We start from the raw sequence: 22,322 nt of genomic DNA on the forward strand, positions 1-22,322 counted from the left end.
CAGTGGGGAGAGCAACAACATACACTAGTTTCGACGAAACATGACTGAATACTTGTTAAATATTAAATCAACGATGTTTATTAATTATTACAATAAATAAGCCCATCGCCAGTTGAATATTACGGTACAGTATTTAAACTCATTAATTTATTTACTTATTGTATGTTTTTGCATTATTCACTGTACTTTGGCTGTGGCGTGTAAGTGAAGTCAGAATGATAAACACACTCTCTAACGCAATGTAACTCTGTCTGCGTTGGACTAATGTAATCGGGAAAATGGTTTGGTGTTTACTGTAATAACATAGTTATAATTCTTGGTCACAACATTAATCGAGATTGTTTTTCACAAATTCTTTAGGTTAAAGTCAGTATAGTTCGCTAAATCGTGTGACGTAAGCCGGGATGATAAGCAAAGTTGGTATATCGCTGCCATAAGGTTACGGTCAAGGAAGCTCACGAATACCACCCCTCTATTATTTGGGACAATTTTTTTTTACTTGTCCCTAGAACAAAATTAAGGGTGTTGGCAGACACCATGAGCCGCTTAGCCGCAATGCTCATCTCTGTTACTAAGGCCTTTGGGCCTGTGGTGGGTAAATCAACCACTATTGTGGGGAACCTGATTCAGGTTACCACTGTTACATTCCCTTAGTGCTACCCTAAGTACCGTACTCATTTTACCTGTCAGCCCACAATGGATGCACAAACACCTGAATCTAGTGGTGTCACCTGCACGCACCATGATTCAAATCCTGGCGCTACTGGGCTGGCAACTTTGTCGCTGGCAACGCTAACCACTCGGATATCACAGTGGTGACCAGTTAACCCATTCGTGATGATGGAGAGGGTTTTAATTCTTGCTAATTACAGACGAACTTTATTCACCAATGGAGAAGTCTCGTTGTAGCCTACTGTACTAGAGAGATTATAAACGCTCTCCATCTCTCCTTTCTGGTGTAATGGCGTTTTTGTTTATTTATTCATTCACTTACTCTTGCTACCTCTAAGCGATTTTATTGAGCATAACAAAGGCTTTTCATTATAATGGGATAAAGCTACAGATCACTACAACATCCATAACATTTGGCCTAGGACAACAAAACTCATTTCTTCCCCCAAATCAGAATATTCGACCTGAAACCAAATATTTGTTGATACCTTCTCTCTACGATGATGCCATATTAAGTCTATTCTTACAACCCTCGGGCGATTTTATTCACCAGTGGAGTGATGCCTATTACTGAAAGGACTGATGGAGGCCCTACCTGATCCTCCACATCCAAAACATTATCTTAAAGTGAATTAAATCGTCTAGTAATGGCATGAACTAAAAATTTAAAATGCATCACTATACTGAATCAATAAAGGATTGGCAGGGACTCAGTGTTGCAATGTCCCTCACGTTCACCTCTCGTTTTCAGCACATTTTTCCAACCTTACACCATTCTTTTTTTACCCTAAAAGCTATTAAATCATTCTTTCTTTTTCAGGATGTTATAGCATTTTTTGTCATTTTACCTTATTTTTGCTTGCCTTTCTACTATTTCTCCATCCATATATATTTCTTTCCTCCTTTCTTGTCTTCCAGCATCTCCCTTCTTTCTTCAGCATTCTTCATTCAAATATCCTCCTCTTTCTGTTCATTTTCGTTCTTTTAGTCAGTGTCCTCCACTTGTCTTTTGATGCCCTTTTGACCCTAGTCCATCTTTTCCCTTGCCTTCTTTTATTATAGCTTTTTTTTCATTCTCCATTGTAAAGCATCTTTTTTTTTTTTTTCTGTTCATTCCTTCCCATTTCTACCTGCCTTCTCTCCTTTCTACCCTCTTTCTTACCTACTTCTTCTACTTTTTCTTCTTCTACACTTTGTTTTCCTTTTCTACCCTTCTCTTTTCACTGTTCCCCCATATTTCTAGTTATCAGTTCTCTGTTCCTGCTTCTCCTTTACCTCTTACTTTTCCTGTTCTATCTCTTTGCCTTAGCAGATCATTCCTTTTTCTCTGTCTCCCCTCTCGTCGCACGATCCTAGGCTTTCCTTGGTTCAGTGGCTACCACTTATACTGACTCACTCTCTCTCTCTCTCTCTCTCTCTCTCCTTTCATCGACACTTCCCCACCAGCCCCTTTCCTGTCCTCTTCCTCTCCCCCTCTTCACCCTCCACTTTCTCTTGATTTCCATCGACACCTCCCTCTCCTCTTTTCTCTTCCCCTCCTCCTCTTCGCCCTCCTCCTCCTCCTCTCGCCTTCCGTCGACACCTCTCTCCTCCCTACTCTTCCTCTCCCTTTCTTCATCCCCCTCCCACTTCCTTTCCTCTCACCCTCTTCAGAACAAATCCCCATCCTTACCTCTCAACCGCGCTGTCCCCTCCGGCCTGTAGGTGCAGTGGGTATAGTTGCTCCTCTTCCTCTTCCTCCTCTTCCTCCCCTTCCTTCTTCCTCCTCCTCTTCTCCTCGGCGGTAGGGGAGGAGGGATCTGAGGAGGAGGTGAGGGGTGTCTCTTCTTCGGCCTTCCAGGTATGGATGGTCTGACAGAGGTTCTTGATGTAGGGCGCACATTGTAACATACTGACAACCATTACCTTCCTATTCACACCATCCCCTCTCCTTCGCCTTCCTATTCACACCATCCTCTTTCTTTCACCTTGCTATTTACACCATCCTATTTCTTTTTCATAGGCTGTATTCCTTTTTACCGCCTATCTCTATGCCTTTTCTTTTTTTTTTTTCTTTTAAAAAATCTTATTTCTGCTGCGGGTTTCTTTTTTATTTGTATCCTTTTTAAAATAATCTTTTCCTTTTGTACCGTTCTGTTTCACTATTCTGGTACAGTTGTTTTCCACTAATTAATCTCGTATAATGTTCCTTTCTTTTACTTTCCTACAGACTATACTGCTTTTTTGCACTTCTTTTTAATCGTTCTTTTTCACTCCTTTTCTTTGTTATATTTCGTTCCTTTATCACTCCTCTCATTCAGACCATTTTTCTCTCACTTCTTGCTTTCACTTTCTTTAAGATTATCGTTATTTCACTTGGCTTCTTTCATGAACTTCATTTTTTCACTTCTTTTCTTCACATCATCCATTTTCTTTTGCTTTCTGTGGAAAGATTATTCTTATTCAACCCCTTCCATACAAGAAAATATCCTGGTTTTACTTTTTAGCAATCTAAAAATTTCATTTTATTATTTACTTCTCTAAAAGTTACTTCACTTTTTCCCTTCGTTGCTCCTTATTACTCCTTGTCTAAAACTGATTTTTTTTTTTTTTACTCCTGCCTTAACGTCACCTTTCACACCTTCCTCTCTTTTTGATATCACCTTTTTACTAATGTTTTCTTATTACCATTTTAACACTCTTTAATGTACGTCCCTCGGATTTCTCTATTCGTTTCCATCAACGCTCCTCCTCTTTAAACAGTCCTTTTCTCTCTTTTTCCTCCCTTCCTCTTTTTTTTTTTAATTGATTATTCCGGTTTTCTTTTATCTTTCCACTCCTTCGTCATACCATTTTAGTTTTGTATTTCATCACTCCCTGAAATACCCTTTCTTACTCGTCTTCTCTTTTCTACTCTTTTCGCCACATTCTCTAACGGTACTTCAAACAATTTTTTCTCCTAGTCTCTCCTTGGTGCAAAATTCTCGTTACTCTTCCTTCTTTCCTTCCTTCCGTCCTTCGCTTTCTTGTCTTATTGCACAAATTCTGTTACTTGAAGCAATACCATTTATCAGTTTCTCATGCTACAAAAAAATATTTTTTTTCTTTCTTTCCCTTCCTCCCGTCCATCCTTTCTTCACTCCCTCAAGTCAGCACTCCAACACCCACATTTTCACCAATTTCTCACTTGATGAAATAGTTCTAGATGTAAGAAATGTTCTGGCTTTAATTCTTTAACGTAAGTTTCAGAAATACAGGACAGAAAAAAACGTGAAAAAACCATAGCTGCGGCATATTAATTTAATATTTTGAGTTCCAGATACACTTCAAAAAATAAATAATGGAATATATATATATATATATATCTCTATCTCTATCTATCTATCTATCTATCGATAGATTGATAGATAGATAGATAGATAATTAGAAATTTTATAAACTGGGATGCATGTAAACAAACTGATCGACATTTCCATAATCCTTTGGTCGCGATTGGTTTCTCGAAACTGAATAATATCGCCTGGTAACTGTTGTAACAAGATGGAAAACTAGAAATTTAAGGCTGAAGCGTAAATCAAGGGAGCTGTTAAACCTTTTCGGTGCCTTAGGTTGATCTTGGGATTACAGAAAAATAAGAATCGTTTGATGTTTGCTGAAATATAACGAACGAAATACAACGTAAAGAACTTACAACACAGCAAAAAGTATTATACGGTATCAGCCCCGATTACGAATGACTGTTCTCTCTTATTACTAATATGTTAAAATTATATAACATTAAATTTCGCATTACTCGACCTTCCCCTGCAGGCTTATTCTTCCAAGTAGCTGAAAATGTTTGTAAACATTTAATATTAGTCCAACTCCGCTTGACTATCAAATTCCTCAGCAATGTACACAAATCGAGCGATATTTTTCTTAAATAACTTTCACATCGGCAGATACTCTCTTGAATATTATTATTATTATTATTATTATTATTATTATTAACCAACGTAAAGACAGTGAGCGATATGTTTCTCTGAGTTTCATACAAGCCCATTTCCCCTCGATTATTTTCCTTTATAATACAGGGTGAGCGATAATTTTTCCTCAGTAGTATACCGACTGAACGATGTCTAATTTACACATCGGTCCACTCCCCCTCTCGAATATTTATTTTGTTTCCTTTTTTTTTTTGTTTTTTACTCGACTGCGAAATCGGAATTGCCAATATGATTCCCAAATAAAAAAGCCAGTTTCACCATGACACTCTCCCAAAAGGTGGATACAGTCGTTCACATACTAGGTACTGTATTTGTTTCCTAAAATAGGCGAAACTAATACCAGATAACTAATAACAAGGAAGGGGTGGGAGCACGTAAATGAAGTGGAAAACACACAAGTATTCCCTGAGGTCAGCATCAAATTGGATCAAGGTCGTACTGGACTGGGGGCTGGGTTGCTATTACTGTTGCCTCAAGCCTCTCCGAACGTGGACTAGGTAGACTTCAGGTTATGTTTACTCATTTCGTGCAGTTCACCACCCTCCTTACAGGGGAGGGAAGAGCGGTGAGGAGCATTTGTATAACCGATAACAGGTTGAGGAGGGTTTGTATAACCATTAACAAGGAAATCACCCACATAACCCCCCCAAACACACACACACACACACACACACACACACACACACACACAATACAACATGCACCCGCCACTTTTTTCCAAGACCTAGTTGCTTTAAAACTTGGGTAAACGTCAACCAGTGGACAAGCTATCCAGCGGCTGAACTTGCCACACAACGGCTACATACCCCCAGTCAAGGTCCCTTCTTTCATTCTCTCTCTCTCTCTCTCTCTCCCAGTTCCCTTCTTCACACTGCCTCTCTTGTGTCCTTCTCTCATTATTTCCTAATATCTCTACTTTCCCTTTACATCCAGCATTTTTCCTCTCATTTCTCCTTCTTTTCAATATTAACTCATTCATTTTCTACCGTCTTTTATCCTCGATGCTCATGAATGCACATACACATACATATACAGTCACATACAGAGGGACACAATACACAAGCACACACAGACGTATGTAAGTCCAGACAAACAAAAATAATCTCATGCACATCGGATAACACTGACAAAAAGGAAATACACACGCATATAGATAATAATGCAAGCAACTTTTCACACACAAATATATGTACACAAGGTTTTGCAGGAAAGTACAACACACACACACACACACACACACACACACACACACACACACACACACACACACACACACACACACAAACTATGAGCAAGTCCACACTGATTACACGGTCATCTTATTTTTCCGAGACATTTGTATTTTCACGATGTACATTTTGCTAATACAGTCAGTTTCATTCCCATTCCTCCCTTAATTCCACTGTCATGAACTGTAAGTATAATGAACTAGCACATAGTCTTGCTCCTATGCTATCTTATCTCCTAGTTTACTGGAAGGGGCAGAAAAATCAATTAAACTCTTAAGTATTTTCTTATTAAGTACGGGACGTCCTTCCTTAACGCATGATAATAATTAGATGGTAGGAAATTGAAGAAAATGTTAAGGTAAGGTAGTGGAAAGATGGATTTTCCTCTATCCCTTGAGAGAAAGACCTCCTTCAATGAATTAAATCGTCTTGACAAGTTTATGGAGAATTCGACAAATTTTTCGAACTGGAGTGGTTAAAACCAATGCACCCTCCATTAAGCCCTTCACTACTGCGGCGCGTTCGTAGCTTGCATAAATTCGCCTGGTACCATCAAGAATTAAATGAATTTGACGTATTCTGGCTGCAGTGCTTCAAGGCGTCATCGTTCTGACATAGTTAAACCTAATTTCAGACTCTCCCTGAGTAATTCATTGATTATCTCCTGCGGTTCTTCCATAAATTTACTTAAGAGAACTCGGTCTTCAGGAAATCGAAGACGGTTCAATCGCACGCCACTCTGGCCAGTTACATTGCCACAGCAGTCTGTATTCTGATATCGTTTCAAGGCTGGCAGGGAATACATCTGGAAGTAAGATGTCTCCTTATTTAACATCTAACTCACATAGTCCCAGGAAGCCATTTATTCCATATTCATATCCCCAGACGATTTTTTTTTTCTGTTTGAGATTTTGTTACTTTCGAGACTAGATATAGAATTCATTGACCCTTCAGATATAAAACATCTTTCTTGAGTACAATCGTCTGGAAGAAGCAGAAATAAACTTTAAATAATACGTCAATGTAGTAACGTGATTATCAGAATTTTCTAGCTTATTTTTAAGAGGCTTCATGTAAACAGCTCAATAAAGACACAGACACGTAAGTATGCACATACACAAAACACATGCGCACACAGATTTATCAATAATGCCGCTAACACACACACACACAAACAACCACCCACACGCGATCACGCGCTGACACGTACACAGGGATACCTGCACACGCACAGATATACATGCCAGTACATAACTTACTTACACTTTGATGCACAATGACACACACATCAACAAAAGTACACACAGACTACATCTACTGTATATACTCACATACTTCCCGTACTTTGCTCATGCCAAGATAGATATGATCTAACAGACGCGCGCGCACACACACACACACACACACACACACACACACACACACACACACACACACACACACACACACACACACACACACACACACACACACACACACACTTCTAATCCACCCTCCCTCCCCCTTGCATAATTCACGACCAGCACATAAATTCATGTCTGTTTCTGACACGCACACAGGAAGATACGTACACGGTGCAGCAATAGGTACAACATAGGCATAGAATAAGACAATGTGTACAGGTAAAACATACATGGATATGTCTATTACGGACAAGATAATAGTCGCAGTGGAATACATAAACAAGGCTAAAACGTTCACGAGTGTAATACATTTACATATAAAGCATACATGGACACGGAGGATAAAACGCACACAAGAATACGTACACGGAGGTGGTTCACGGAGACGTCTGGCATTGCACACGTAAATAATACATACACTGCCAGTCAGACGTACAGCACACAGGCATGGGTGAAACGTACATGAATACTACACGAAATAATGTATGCTGTACACAGAAAGTGAAAGTACACACGTTAGAATAAAAAGCACATGGACTCGAGTTGCAACGTGGAATGATAAACACACACAGGCAAAGCAAGTACGTACACAGCCGAGGGAAACACACATGGAGGGTAGTACATGAAATTATATACCGGTATGCATGTACATAATAACTACGTACAGAGCCAGGGATGAAACGCACATGGACGGCAGTACGTGGTGTAAGACAGTCACAAAATAAGTATGTACATAGCCAGAAGTGAAACGCACATGGACGGGGGTACGTAGCATAGTGACGGGAAATATATATGGTTAACAGTTAATTTACACCATTTTGAAACTCAATATCCAGCATAATTATCAGTAGTAGTAGCAGTAGCAGTACTAGTAGTAGTAGTAGTAGTAGTAGTAGTAGTTGTCTTCCTACATTACTCCGGAGTCCCCCCCACACGTGTAAAGGAATTATTGACCGCCGTTGTACATACGTGGGAATATTGCTTTGATAGGTACAATGTACGTGAACAGCAACTGCAAACACAAGAAATCGAACACACACACACCCACCACCCCTTCCACCCACCCACCCACACACACACACACACACACATACATCCACCCACACACACATCCACCCATCCACCCACCCCCACACACACACACACACACACACACACACACACACACACACACACACACACACACACACAACGTTACATTATAAAAACAAATACTGTGGGAAATTTAAACGTACACAGACGGAATACGTACACGGAACACACAATACATAGGGCTGACCACACACGAACGGGAATACGTACACAAAGCAAAAATACATGGGAAGAACGCACACGAGTGGAACGGTGCATACGGAACAAGTACAATAAAAATAAGGCCAGCCAACATGTACACGGACAGGATCACGTACAAGGACACCATAAACACATACGACAGACACTCATGGATGGGGATACGTGCACAGAAAGCATAAATACGTAGAATAGTTGCACACGAGCAGAAACACGTACACGGAACACATACATACAAGAATAAAGGCACATGGACGGAAAAAGACAAATATATGGAATAAACGCACACGGACAGACATAACCCAAGAACCACGTACATACAGGGATAAATGCACACAGAGGGGATAACATACGTGGAAAGCATATATACACGTGGGGGATAAAGGCACGCTGGGAGATAACGACTGAATCATACACCGAGAAGGAATACTGCACACACGATAAAACGCACACAGGGTATTACGCACATGAACGTTCAGAACACATACGTACAAGGAACAATAAAGAGAGCGTCTTTGAACGAACACATTTACACGTTTCCCTGTCCTTACTAACATATTTTTCTACTTTGCAGCAGTTTATAAAAAATGAAATCTGGAGTAAAGAAAGCGTAGAATTTGTGTTCCTCTTGTCTTTATGTGACCAAGTATTACATAAAATTTGGTGGGCTTTGTCGCCAAATCTAAAGGCACGAAGGGAACAGAGGAAGAACTAGGCGGAGAGGAAGTAAATTTCTTACTCTCTCTCTCCTACCTATGAAGAACTAGCCGGAGGAAGTGAATCTCTTTCTCTCCACCTAGTTCACTCGCTGTCCCCCTCTTTCCTTCAAATTTACCCTCGTTGTCAGTCACCCAAGAAAAATAATAATAGATGCTTAAATATTTGATACTTTCATTATGGGCACGTACTGTTGGAGAGACGGGAGGCTGAGGGAGAGAGGAAGGGAGGGATGGAGAGAGGGAGAGGAGGAAGAGGGAAGGGACGGAGAGAAGGGAGAGGAGGAGAAAAGGGGGAAATAAGAGAGAGAGAGAGAGAGAGAGAGAGAGAGAGAGAGACGAAACGGGGGACACGAAGAAATGAAAAACAAGAGGGGCTGAGGAGGAGGGAGAGTAGCGGAAAAATGAGAACTAGGGGTGAAGGAAGGATGAAGAAAGAGGAGGGAGGAAAGGAAGGATGGAAAGGCAAGAAGGGGAGGAAGGAGGGGACGAAAGGAAGAAGGATGAAAAGATCGAAGCATGAAGGAAGGAAAGGAATGACGCGAGTGGGTGAAGGATGAAAGGAAAAGAGAGGAGAGGAGGAAGGGAAGGAAGAAGGAGAATGAAGAGAAAAAGAGAGGAAGAAATGCAGAGGAGGGGAAGGAGGAAAGGACGAAAAGAAAATGGATGAAAAAGTGAAAGCATGGAGTAAGGGAAAGAAGGTAGAAAGAGAGTGAAGGATGGATGGGGAGGGGGGATAGAAGGGGAAAGAGGAGGGGAGAGAGAGAGAGAGGGAGGAAGAGTGGAGGGAGGGGAGTGCTAGCAGGTGAATATCGAGCCGGGAGCCGCGTGCGTGTGAGGGAGGGAGGGGAGAGAGGTGGGGAGAGAGAGAGAGAGAGACTGAGCGAGAGGGGGAGGGGAGAGATAGTGGAAGACTGGGAGGGAGGGAAGGTTGAGAGGGAGAGGAGGGAAGAGGGTTATACAGACAAGGGACGGAAGGGGGGGGAAGGAATGAGGTCGGCAGGGAGGGAAGAGGAGGGAAAGATAGGAGGTGGGGAAATGAGAGGAGGGCAGAAAGGAAGGGAGGTAGGGAGGTGGCAACCAGGAAAGAGGAGATAAGGAAGAAAAGGCCAGGGGAGTGAGTAAGGAAGGCATGGAGGAAGGTATGAGCCTGGGAGAGAAGGAAGAGAGGAAGGAACGTGGGGGGGAAGGGGAGGGGGAGGGAGGGAGAGCTAGCGTAGTCAGCTGACTGGTCGCTAGAACACCTGCTGCTGCTGCACTCCCTCCCTCCCCAGTCCCTTCCTTCCTCCCTCCCTCCCTTCCCAGTTCCTTCCTTCCTCCCTCCCTCCCTTCCCAGTTCCTTCCTTCCTCCCTCCCTCCTTCCCTCCCCAGTCCCTACCTTCCTTCTTCCCTCCCTCCTTCCCTCCCCAGTCCCTTCCTTCCTCTCTCCCTCCTTCCACGTCGTACTTCCGTCCTTCCTTATATCTTTTCCTCCATAGCTTCGTTCTTCTCGTTCTTCACACACTAGTTACTACTCTATCGCGCCTCCCTCCCTCCAAGTCTTACCGTGCTCCCTTCCTCCTTGATTATCAAAGTCCCTCCCTGCCTCTCGATTCTCTCCCTTCCTTCTACGTCTTACCCCTTCCTTCCTTTCCTCTACGTTTTCCTTCTTCCTATTTTTCTTTTTTTCCCCTCCCTCTCTCTTTCCAAATGACACTCCCCTCCTCTCTCCCTCCCTCTCTTCCTTCCTTCCTTCCGAGTCTTATCTTCCTTTCATTTTTCCGCATCTTCTTTCTTTCCTTTCCTTCTTTCACATCCTTCTCTCTCTCTAAATGCCTATATTCACTTCTTCCTTCCCTATATTCTTCTCCAAATTGATACTCTTTCCTTCCAATCCTCTTTCAGTTAGTCTTCTTTCCCTCCTTCCTTCCTTCTTTCACCAGGTATTTCTCCATTCTTCTCTTCTTTCCGAACCCTCTTCCTCTCTCCTCTCATTTCCTTCCGTCCATCCTTTCCAATGCGTCTAAATTTCATAGCTACTTCTTGCCTCTTCTTTTTCCTTCTCACCAGAACTTACTTTCCTCTCACTTCCTTCCCCCTCCTCCCCTCCAACCCTCTCCCGCCTCTCCATTATAGTCACTGCCTATGCCATTTCCCTCCATCGTTTCACCCCTACCCCCCCCACTTCCTTTACTCTTCACTCTCCATCATTTCCACATTTCCTCACAACATTTTCACCTCTCTCTCTCTCTCTCTCTCTCTCTCTCTCTCTCTCTCTCACACACACACACACACACACACACACACACACACACACACGTCACTATCCTGTCACATCTACACCAGTTTCCACCACAAACCCACACCACCACACAGTACTTTCACCTCGTATTATACCACATCATGCACCCCGACTCGCATCTTTAAGTCCTTTTGTTTGCCTTACGGTACTCTGATTTACCCACCCTCATCTCACCATACCCATCAACACTATACCGGTACCAAAAATAAACCTTTACATCACACCCTATGTTTATCTCACGCATTATTCAGTAAAGTATCTACCATATAAACACTCCTCTCGCTCTATGCCTTGCTCTAATCTACTCACCTATCACACCATATACTATGCATCACACCATACACCTCTACTGTATATACCATGCAGGAAATCATACCGCAGCATAAACTTACTTTCTCATAATATGCATCAATAAACACTTTCTCGCTCCATTCTGACTTCCACGTACCATATTACATACTACACTATAACATTTTAATACATCATAGGCAAACACTGCACCACAACATACAGTTACTTATCATTATACACCACAGTTCGTACCCCCTTCTTGTTCTATTGGGTTTCTTTTGTGTTCAGCCTAAAATACATCAACCCATACACTACTATACACAACACATCACATCTTACACCTCCCTACACCCTACACAATACCCTACCACACCTGCATATTAACCCTGTCATGCGACCTCAATTGGACCTGTCGATATACCACAATACCACAATTACCAGGATTATTACAGAGCCTTCACACCACGCTTCGTCATAATACCACTCCAACGCCGTACCATCACAATCCTTCATTCCATACCAGACAACCACAAGATTACGGTACACTTATCCACATCACACCACCACTCGTCCACATCACACTACCAAACTCCTCCATATCATACAACGCCATCATATTTATCACCACACCTCCTTACTCCACACCACACCACATCATTACACTTCACACCACACCAACACACTTTCTGACACCTCACACCATCGTATCCTCCACACCATAGCACACTACCACATCACCCATACCACACCACCACACTCCACACAATACCACACTACCTCACACCAGACCACTACACTCTCAAATCATACAACCCTACCACACACCCCCACACCACATCTCCACATTCCTTCACACCCTGCCACACCACCACACACTCCAACACTTAATTTACCCCACTCCCCCACACACAGCCACACTCCTTCAACCATAATACGCTACCACACACTCCCACACTGATCACCACATCTCCCACTCCCCTACATCACATCACCACACTCCTCACAGTACAATATCTTAATATACGTCTTGAAACAACATCGTCATACACTCTCACATTTCCATACTATCAGCCACATCCACATCTCTGCATCACTATATTCACACTCTACACCACAACTCCCCAACTCCACACTTGTAGAACGCAAGTCCACATTTCGACGCCACACTACTCTATCTGCAGACTATCACACCCCTACCCATAACCACATTACACTCTTTTCCCTTTTCCACACATTCAAAATTCCCATGACACATAATTGCCTTGCTCCACACAGAACAAGTACACACACACACACACACACACACACAGGCTACCAGCACCAAGTACTTATACACCTCCACAGATGGCTACTACACAGAAACACACACATCAGCCCAGCACACTTCTACACCTCCACATGAGGCTCTACTCATCACAGATCACATAATAACGTTAAACAACCTACCATCAGCCACTACCTTACAACACCAAACACACTACCATACAACCGCATAACACCACCATACTCTGTGGTGGAATTTCGCATGCTCTCATCACCACAAAACACCATAAACACCATCACACAGTACCTTTATGCCTTCAGTACAACGCTAAACCACACCAAACGCCCACATCTCACCGAATTACGCCACTCTCTCCACATCACTCCACACCACATCACACCATTCCTCTTCTCCACTCCACATTATTAAAATCTTTCGCTCCACACCACACATCATTCCTATCCTTCACACCACATCGTTCCTTGAAGACCACATCATCATACCACACAATTCCTCTCCTCTACACCACTGCACTACACTACACCAAACTACACTGCACGACTTCTTTCTTCCACACCATCAAACCCTACTATATCACTCATGTACACCATCACACCACAGACCGTTATCAACACCATGTACCACACACCACACCATTCCTCTCCACACACCACACCATCACACCACAGACTTTTCTCAACCCAACGTACCACACCATATACTTTTATCAACACCATGTACCACACCACACCATATGTCTACACCACATCACACCATTCCTCTCCACACACCACACCAGTCTATACCACCTCAGACCCCATCAACACCACAAATCCACTGTAATCCTGGAGTATTCACAGAAAGGGAGAGACAGGGTGTCAGAGAGGGTGTGTGGGTAAAGGAAGGGGAAGAGGGGGAGTGGAGAGGTGGAAGAGGGAAACTAAAGGGGAGAAAAGGGCACAGGTTCTAGGTTAGGGAAGTAATAAAGAGAGAGAGAGAGAGAGAGAGAGAGAGAGAGAGAAGGGGGGGAGGGGGAGGGTGTGACACAAAAAGGAGGAGGAGGTAGGACGAGGAACAAAATTGCGAGGAAAAATTTTGCAAAGAGGAGGAAGGCCAGGGGAGGGGAGGGAAGGGTAAGGAAAGAGGTTGTGCACATTCACGCCTCCTTCATTCACTATTCACTGCCTCCTCCTCCTCCTCCATTCACTGCTGGGCTATTCACTGGCGCTGAATAGTTGATGCTTGGGGTTGGTTGGTGGTGGTTGGTTAACTCCTCCTCCTCGCCATCATGCCTTTCCCAGTTATTGATTTCGCCTTTTTGGTTTCTGCTTTGTGAGGCGCTTGATTTGTGTGTGTGTGTTGCTTTGATTCTTTGTGTGTCTACATATATATACATAGATACATACTCTGAAGTATGTATATATTACATGAAAGAACGTAAGTGCATCTGAAATTTTTATGTGTATATCTGAAGCATGTGTTTATCTTATGTTAATGTGTGTGTGTGTGTGTGTGTGTGTGTGTGTGTGTGTGTGTGTGTGTGTGTGTGTGTGTGTGTGTGTGTGTGTGTGTGTGTGTGTGTGTGTGTGTGTGTGTGTGTGTGCGCGTGTGCGTGCGTGCGCGCGCGATGTACGTGCACATGCATGCAAATTAATTGCATGACCGTGAGATTCGGCATATCAGTGTGTGTACAATATACTGTACCTGCAACTTAATGAGACGTCCGTGTTCACGGAGTTAAGGAGGTATGTACGTTAATAAAGCGTGCGTGTCCGTAAGTAATGAATGGTGAGTGTACAGTACAAATTAATTAAATGTACTTGTGCGTGTCTATGTTTCTAATTAAGGTAATGAAATGTGTAGGCTAATCTTCTGTAGTGTTTTGTGTACTAAAGCGTGTGTGTGTGTGTGTGTGTGTGTGTGTGTGTGTGTGTGTGTGTGTGTGTGTGTGTGATGTACAGGTATGCAATATGCATATATATATTTTTAATATAGCTAAATGATAGAAGAATGAAGTCTAAGGAGGTAGGGAAGCTTGTGTTGTCTATGTGCATTTCTAGTTACACAGATAGGAGTTTGTTCTCGTCCACGTCGTGTGTGTCTGTGCGTGGTATGTGCGTGTGTATAATGAAATTTATGAACTGTGGTATGTGCACAGGACATTCATAATGGATGTGTATCTGTATGTATGCATGCGTATACAGTATGTATGTGTGGAAGTAAGGTGTGCGAGTGCTGGCGTATGTAAGGTGTGCTGTGTGCATTTGATGTGCGGGGGCGTATGCGTACACGTGGGACGAATCGCGTACATGTGCGTAACGTTACGGGCCAGCAACACCATATCGAATCCAATACAAATCTATTTGTTCTATCACTTCCTCAGTTTACTTTCTACCAACACATTATCATTAATTCACCTTAATATCCAGGCACAATATCGCACTCCTCCAACACTCGACCCAGAACAACCTGTGGCTTACGCACTTTTCCAAAACTTTTAAAGCTGAAACACTGCTTTTACACGCACTGAGGCCTCTCGCTCCGACCTGCCGTCCCCTCTCCCTTCGTTCACTCCCAAAGTTCCCCACTCAGGCATTCGTGTGCGATCTGATGAGACACCGGGGATTATGAATGGGGTGGGGAGGCGATGCGAAAGACCAGAGACCTTGCCGACGGAGGACTGGAGCGGGGGTGTTGACGCCACGGTGCCGAATTAATGAATAAACATCCACAACCACCAAAGCTCCCACGGCTCCAGTTGCCAGGTATCGCCGGGTGGGGAGATCTCGGCTCCAGCTGCTCCATTCAAGTCCGTCTCGCGCACAATATCGAATATTCCACCGCTTTATCCAACCCTCTATACACCCACATACAACCCTCCTTTCCCCAAGTACTCATAAATACGTACTGTCAACTCAGGCACGACAATTACACAATGTAAACAAAGGTAGAAAAGGTTTGCAAATTCCGCCACGCGATGTTTCTTTCCAGCCGAGTCCCTGGGAGCCAATCAGGGGGCCGGGTTGTCGCTGGAAGGTCGCTCATTGGCTGCCGCGGAGACCATCGACCAAAACAATGTCCCAACTCCCAAAATCTTACCATCTTGGGGACGCCGCTGAGTACTCTTTGGGGGTTCAATCACGCCTTACCAGAATTATTGTACTGATGTTAGTGTGCGGGGGTGATGGAGAAGAGGGAATTGTGGGTAGTGGGGAGAAACAGATGAGGTAACGAAATGGAAGGGAGGGAGATGAGAGATGGAAAAAGCTACAAAACGGAAACAAACGGAAAGGAAGATAAACAACCACTGAGGATAGACAGAGACCACTAAAAAGAGAGCAAAGATACGTACTGAATTAAAGTATAAAATAAACAGGGAAACAGAAGTCTGAGAGATGAGTGATACCGTTAGTGATGGAAACAAATTTGTTTTGCTGCTGTTGTTTATGTAATCCAATGCCCATCTAGACGTGAACTCATGCGCTACAACCTAAAGTTACTCCTCTACAGTCTGCCATCCTAAGTTCGAAGGTTAGGGAGGAGCCGATAGACATCTCAGCGACGAGTGGTGAAGCTGCCCGGCTATACTGCTGCCGCCACATGGAGACACCCTTCGGTATCATCAAATCCTTACCGACAGAGGAAAAATAGGAGAGATAAAAAGACAGAGAAAAGAGAAGGCAGCAACACAGATAGCGTAGAATACAGTCTGACAGATAAGCATTCACTGCAGTTTAGGATTGTGAAGAAGTTCTTGGACGGGCCATACAAGTGATGCCTCAAGACAAAGGCAAGAATGCTAAAATGAGATGAACAAATAGACAGCCGGTCAGATATAGATATACATACTGTACAGATATTTATAGAGAGAGAGAGAAGGGGAGGGGGATCACAATTAGGGGAAAACACAAAGATAGGAAGAAGTAAATGAGGAGTGAAATGTACAAGAAGGTCAAATGAAAGGGAAAGGAAAAGAAAGATAAGAACTGTCTGAACAAACAGAGTAGAAAAGGAATAAAGGAAACGTAATAGTAACAGGAGAAACAGAAAGGCAGACAAAAAAAGGAAACACACACACACACACACACACACACACACACACACACACACACACACACACACACACACACACACACACAGATAAACTGAAAATTATTCTGTCGTAAAGAGATAGAAATAAAGAAGTGACAGAGACTGATTGGCGGAGGTAAAGAGGGAAGATACGGGCCATCAAGGGGGGGGGGAGAGAGAGAGAGAGAGAGAGAGAGAGAGGGTACGAACAGGCTGGTGGCTTGACAGAGATTAGGAGGGGAATGGAGAGGAAGGAGGGGGGGGGGGAAGATGGGAGCGAGTAGAGGAAACAAACCGGAAGAAAGTGCATGAGGGAGGGGAAGATCCGGAGGGAGGAGGGGGGAGGAGAGAGAACACAGAAGGGAAGGAGAGAAATGGATGCAGGAGGGAGAGGAGTCAGGAAGAAAGGAAGGAAAGGAAGAAAGTTGGGAGAGAGGAGAGAGAAGAGGTTGGGAGACAAGAAGATTGAAGAGGAAAGGGAGAGGTGATGGCATGGAGGCGATTACAGGATGGGAAGGAAGAGGGAGAGGAGATTGGGAGGGAAAAGACAGGAGAGACGACAGGGAGAAGGGAGAGAAATTGGGAGAAAAGAGGAAGAGTGAGTGGAAGAGGGAGAGATGAGGACGAGACAGAGAATTTGGGAGGAAGGAGGGAAGAGAAGATGGGAGAGAAATAGACAATTCAATGGAGGAGTGGGACGGGATGGAAAGGAAGAAAGGAAACGAGAGAAAGAGGGAGAAATAGGAGGAAGGGACAAGGAGAACATACAGAATAGATTAAACAAAGAAAAAAAGGAGATGAAAAAGAGAAAGAAACAGAAAAGAGAGTAGAGGGGAAAGAGTATGCAAAGAATGGATAAGAAGGGAAAAAATGGGAAAGAGAAGAGAAGGCAAAACGGAAATGGGTAAACAGATTAGAGAAAGGAGAAGGGAAAGGTAAAAGGAAGGAAGAGGGAATAGGAAACACAAGAAACATGGGAGAGAAGAGGAAAAGGCAATGGGAGAAAGTGGCATAGAAATAACATTTATTGGACAGAAGAGAGAGAAAAGGAACCGAAAAGATTAGAAGAACTGGGAGAAAAGTACGAAAACAATAGTACGAAAAATATACAGGAGGAGGAATACTTAAGACAGATGTGATGAAATAAAGGGTGAAAAAAAAAGAAAGAATGACGTGAAAGTAGAGGCAGGGAAAAAGGAGGAGGAGGACACAGACAGAAGAAAGGGACAGATGATTTGTAGGGAAAAATTAAGAATGCAGATTGAAGGAGAGAGAGATAAAACGGGCCATGCAATAGGAACGAAAGAAGAGAAAGTGAAAAAGGACTGAGCGAATATTAAGAGTAGGGAGAGAGAGAGGTAAAAGGGAATATGAACTGAGATGGAAAAGGAGATACAGTAAGAGAAAGGAGATTAGAAAATAAAGAAAATTAAGAAAGAGGGAAAAAGCAAAAGAAAAAAAAATAAGATGAGAGAAATGATGAGAGTGAAGGAAGCAAAGGGGTGGAAACAAATGGTAAGAAAAAAATGGTAGGAGTAAAAGGAAATAATATGAACAGTGGAAGAGAGAGAGAGAGAGAGAGAGAGAGAGAGAGAGAGACAGACAGAGAGGGTAATTTGGCATAATACAGTATAAAGAAACAATGAGAGGATAAGAGAATAAGGTGTGTGTGTGTGTGTGTGTGTGTGTGTGTGTGTGTGTGTGTGTGTGTGTGTGTGTGTGTGTGTGTGTGTGTGTGTGTGTGTGTGTGTGTGTGTGTGTGTGTGTGTGTGTGTGTGTGTGTACAAAACACTCAAGGAAGACAAAACTAACAAAATTCCCAAGAGAAATGCGATATTAACAACAACAACAAACGAAATTAACTTTAACACTGCAAAGACAAGCAATAATAAGAGGCTTAAGTAATAAAATCAGAAGAAATAAAGCAAAAGATGAATGTTGGTAAGAAATATTTTTTTTTAAGATGAAAAAGTTAAAATGCCACCAATCCAAAGGCGAAACTTCTATTTTAGCAGATAGGAAAAAAAGCACAAATTGACAATCCTACGTAAATACAAGGGAATCAAAAACTACAAGCAAGAAACCTCAATAAAAACAAATTCAAGCAAAACTACGCATAATCCACGAACGACATGACTGAATAACAAAATAACACAAATATCCATAAACCAAAAGACGAGCAAAAAACAGTACCAACTAAATAACGTATAACAAGCACGCAACTGAACATCCATTAACTTTAGAAACCAAGCAAAGCGAGAGAAAATATCTTCCTAATGAAAGTAAGAACAATCTCCATAAAATATACTAAAAAATAATAATAATAAATGATGCAATAGAATAAAAGACGCAGAATTAGAGAAAGTAGCCATGTCCACAAAATATAGCAAGAAGTAAAGGAACAGCAATCTTTTCCATTAAAACTAGCCATAAATAAAGGAGGAACTCATCATCATCATCATCATCATCCGGATCTCCTTTCCCACCCAAGGGCAGAGAGGAGGAACTAATGTAATAATCTCCACAGGAAGTAATATTCAGATATATGGGAGAAAATAGCAACCTACACACACACACACACACAAACACACACACACACACACACAAAGAGCCAGAAATAAGGCAGAAACAGGAATTTCAAGGCACAAAATAGCCACAAATACGGAACCTAACAACCACGCAACACAAAGTCCCACACACCATCTAACCCTCACTTTCTCTTCCACACCCTCTAACCCACACCCTCTCTCCCACACTCTCGCTACGCCATTAACACACCCTACCTATACACCCTCTCTAAGCGCTCTGTCTACACCCTCACCCTTCACCCTTCTCTCATCTTACACTTTCTCACATTCCCCTCTCACCTATTCCCTTCCTTTTGTCTCTGTTTCACTCAATATTCACTTCACATTCTCATCGTCAACATGTAGTCTCTTCACACCAGCACCTTTATCCTGCAAGCAGTATAAATCAGTAGCCTACTGTATGTATATGAAATCAACAAACAAAAAACAGTTCAAAGCAAAGGAAAAAAAATCAGATAAGTTCACACGCAACAGTTAAACCTAATCAAGAAAAATGAAATACAAATAAAAACTAACAAAACGACTTGGAGACAAATCAAGGGAAGCATAAATACCGTTCAGAACGAAACAACTATAGAAGGTCCAAAACGTAAACAAGCAACAATAATAAAAACGTACAAAATACACCACTAAGCAAAAAATAAATAAATTAATAAAAACATAAACATGAACACCAGATTAGGCACACATGTATAGGATTCAATGCAGAACACCATAAACCCCAACATGTTTATGACAAGCAACGCCAATTACGAAATAAGGGACACCATTAACAGTTAATTGAAAAAAACAAAAAAAGCAACCTAACGTGGACATCCAACAAGAAGCAGAAGAATGCGATTTACCATCATCATCATCCAAACCTAGATTCCTAACTAAGAGATGGGGTGGGTGGGAAGGAACCAGAAACAATGAGAAACCCTGATAGTGAGAGTCTTTCAAATAGCTTGCCCAATAATTAAGGGACAACAAAATCACTCACAAATCATTCAAGCCTTTGCAATCCCGTTACCTCCTCACAAGCAAAAACATCTCCTTGTAATTAATATTTGTAATTCTCCTACAGATGCTTCTTACACACACGCCGGGCACAGTCGCTCCAGTTAATGAATGAATAAATAAATTAATTAATTAATCAATAAAATGAGTGCTAAGCCCCACACATGTATTCTCCGTACACAATTCATCCACTCAGTTCGACCCCCTGTCAATTCTTTAGCTTTCACAGTTTCCATACCTTGGTTTCTTACACTCTCAGTTACCATGTTCAACCACAGTTTAAAAAGAGAAGCAAAACAAACACACAAAAATCCACAGTAATCAAGGACAAGAATGAAAAAAAAGATAACATTGTCACAAATTAAAGACTAAGCACATACAAAAACAAAGATAAAAGAAAAATAATCAGAAGTACCAAGCAACAATAATCCAGTGACATAAAAATGAAAATAAAATACAGAGCAAACGCTGAACACTAATCAAGGAACATAAAAAAATGCAACCCCAAAGCAGATGAAAATTAATGAACTATAAGAAAGTAGACAACAAGCAGGAGTAATCATGAAACAAAAAAGAAATGCAGAAAGGAAAGAAGCGTGCCAATTAAAAAAAAAAATCGAAAACCAGACAAAACAAAGCAATAAAGATACAAAAGTAGTAGCAGACAAGAGGTAGAAACCAGAAAACAGAAAAAAAAAATCTAGAAAGGGATTAGCCGAATAACATTAAAAAAAAAAATCCCAGGTCCATATGAAACTAAATGTAAGACCTTAAAAAGAAGCAGTAGACAACAAGGAGAAGGCAGCAGCAACAGCAACACAGAACAAGACGTGGATTAAATGCCAGTGTTGCGGAAATCTAATCCTGTATGCAAATGAAGCGCCCGTCCCAGTCTGCCTTCACTCATTACTCACTCATTGTTTCACTCACCAACCCTTGTTATCTACCTGGATGTGAGCTTTAACAAGGACTTTCTTACACATTATTTATGACCCAACTTTCATTTTTTATCATCCTGTTCAGTTTCTTCATCATTCAGTGTTTTATTCGTCCATCTAGTTATGCTGCTGGCAGTGAGCTTGAATTGACTTACGGGCATTCATTATTCATATCTGTATATATTCATGTGCCTATTTTCTTCTCTATTCACTGGTTCCACCCATTATTCAATTGTTACTTCACTCTCTCGCTAATTATAATCATGGCTTGTGAGCTGGTTGTAACTTTTACTCATTTTTCATATCTGTTTTTTCTTTGTTTCTCATTATCTATGACACAGCTTCTTCATCACTCACCTTTAGTAATTATATTTCAGACTGTAACCTTGACTTCAGACATCTTATTCGTGGCTGTTCAGCTGCTCTTCATCATTATGTATTTATTCACCGTTTCAACTTCATGTTTAAGTTTCATTCATAGTGTCTGCACCGCTGCTTGTCACCTCTTATTTTGCACTTGTAGTTATGGTTGTGAGCTTGGTGAAATTACTGAATTCTACCACCTGACTATTTGCTTTACCTTTGGGGAGGTCCATATTAGCAGATAGGTGTTAT

The 22,322-nt window shown here is 42.1% G+C and overlaps 1 long non-coding RNA gene across 1 annotated transcript in view; it reads right to left on the reverse strand.

The window, feature by feature from the left end:
- LOC145414273 (uncharacterized) overlaps positions 1-2,596 on the reverse strand; it is a 115,919-nt gene extending 113,323 nt beyond the window's left edge. The window contains exon 1 of the long non-coding RNA XR_013899837.1: positions 2,345-2,596. This is a non-coding gene — a long non-coding RNA (uncharacterized LOC145414273). The remainder of the gene's footprint in view (positions 1-2,344) is intronic.
- Between the last annotated feature and the right edge of the window lie 19,726 nt (positions 2,597-22,322).

Source organism: Coenobita brevimanus, chromosome 98, assembly GCF_032717465.1.
Source record: "Coenobita brevimanus isolate Jiangsu-jjx chromosome 98, ASM3271746v2, whole genome shotgun sequence".
NCBI lineage: Eukaryota > Metazoa > Arthropoda > Malacostraca > Decapoda > Coenobitidae > Coenobita > Coenobita brevimanus.